This window comes from Oncorhynchus gorbuscha, linkage group LG18 (genome assembly GCF_021184085.1).
Source record: "Oncorhynchus gorbuscha isolate QuinsamMale2020 ecotype Even-year linkage group LG18, OgorEven_v1.0, whole genome shotgun sequence".
NCBI classification, from domain to species: Eukaryota; Metazoa; Chordata; class Actinopteri; order Salmoniformes; family Salmonidae; genus Oncorhynchus; species Oncorhynchus gorbuscha.
The window spans coordinates 80,742,319-80,744,615 of NC_060190.1; positions in this window are offsets into that span (position 1 = coordinate 80,742,319).

A 2,297-nucleotide genomic window follows, 5' to 3' on the forward strand; every position below is an offset into this window, starting at 1 on the left:
CCAGAACCTGTTCAAAGGCACCTACTACCAGACCCTGTTCAAAGACACCTACTACCATACCATACTACCACCTACTACCAGACCCTGTTCAAAGGCACCTACTACCATACCATACTACCACCTACTACCAGAACCTGTTTAAAGGCACCTACTACCATACCCTGTTCAAAGGCACCTACTACCATACCATACTACCACCTACTACCAGACCCTGTTCAAAGGCACCTACTACCATACCCTGTTCAAAGGCACCTACTACCATACCATACTACCACCTACTACCAGACCCTGTTCAAAGACACCTACTACCATACCATACTACCACCTACTACCAGACCCTGTTCGAAGGCACCTACTACCATACCCTGTTCAAAGGCACCTACTACCATACCCTGTTCAAAGGCACCTACTACCATACCATACTACCACCTACTACCAGACCCTGTTCAAAGGCACCTACTACCATACCCTGTTCAAAGGCACCTACTACCATACCCTGTTCAAAGGCACCTACTACCCTGTTCAAAAGGCACCTACTACCAGACCCTGTTCAAAGGCACCTACTACCATACCCTGTTCAAAGGCACCTACTACCATACCCTGTTCAAAGGCACCTACTACCAGACCCTGTTCAAAGGCACCTACTACCCTGTTCAAAGGCACCTACTACCATACCCTGTTCAAAGGCACCTACTACCAGACCCTGTTCAAAGGCACCTACTACCAGACCCTGCTCAAAGGCACCTACTACCATACCCTGTTTAAATGCACCTACCACCATACCCTGTTCAAAGGCACCTACTACCATACCCTGTTCGAAGGCACCTACTACCAGACCCTGTTCAAAGACACCTACTACCATACCCTACCACCTACTACCAGAACCTGTTTAAAGGCACCTACTACCATACCCTGTTCAAAGGCACCTACTACCATACCATACTACCACCTACTACCTGTTCAAAGGCACCTACTACCATACCCTGTTCAAAGGCACCTACTACCATACCATACTACCACCTACTACCAGACCCTGTTCAAAGACACCTACTACCATACCATACTACCACCTGACCCTGTTCGAAGGCACCTACTACCATACCCTGTTCAAAGGCACCTACTACCAGACCCTGTTCAAAGGCACCTACTACCATACCCTGTTCAAATGCACCTACTACCAGACCCTGTTCAAAGACACCTACTACCATACCCTGTTCAAAGACACCTACTACCATACCCTGTTCAAAGGCACCTACTACCATACCCTGTTCAAAGGCACCTACTACCATACCCTGTTCAAATGCACCTACTACCATACCCTGTTCAAAGACACCTACTACCATACCCTGTTCAAAGACACCTACTACCAGACCCTGTTCAAAGGCACCTACTACCGTACCCTGTTCAAAGACTCCTACTACCCTGTTCAAAGGCACCTGCTACCATACCCTGTTCAAAGACACCTACTACCATACCCTGTTCAAAGACACCTACTACCATACCATACTACCACCTACTACCAGACCCTGTTCAAAGACACCTACTACCATACCCTGTTCAAAGACACCTACTACCATACCATACTACCACCTACTACCATACCCTGTTCAAAGGCACCTACTACCATACCCTGTTCAAAGGCACCTACTACCATACCCTGTTCAAATGCACCTACTACCATACCCTGTTCAAAGGCACCTACTACCAGACCCTGTTCAAAGGCACCTACTACCAGACCCTGTTCAAAGGCACCTACTACCCTGTTCAAAGGCACCTGCTACCATACCCTGTTCAAAGACTCCTACTACCCTGTTCAAAGGCACTTCAATATTTTTTCTTGCCCGTTCACCCTCTGAATGGCACATATACACAATCCACGTCTCAATTGTCTCAAGGCTTTTAAATCCTTCTTTAACCCGTCTCCTCCCCTTCATCTACACTGATTGAAGTGGATTTTTATTTTATTTTTTAAATTTTACCTTTATTTAACCAGGCAAGTCAGTTAAGAACATATTCTTATTTTCAATGACGGCCTGGGAACAGTGGGTTAACTGCCTATTCAGGGGCAGAACGACAGATTTGTACCTTGTCAGCTCGGGGGGTTTGAACTCGCAATCTTCCGGTTACTAGTCCAACGCTCTAACCACTAGGCTACGCTGCCGATTTAACAGGTAACATCAATAAGGGATCACAGCTTTCACCTGGATTCACCTGGTCAGTCAATGTCATGGAAAGAGCAGGTGTTCTTAACGTTTTGTACACTCAGTGCATATACCTAATTATAAACTGGGTAATTC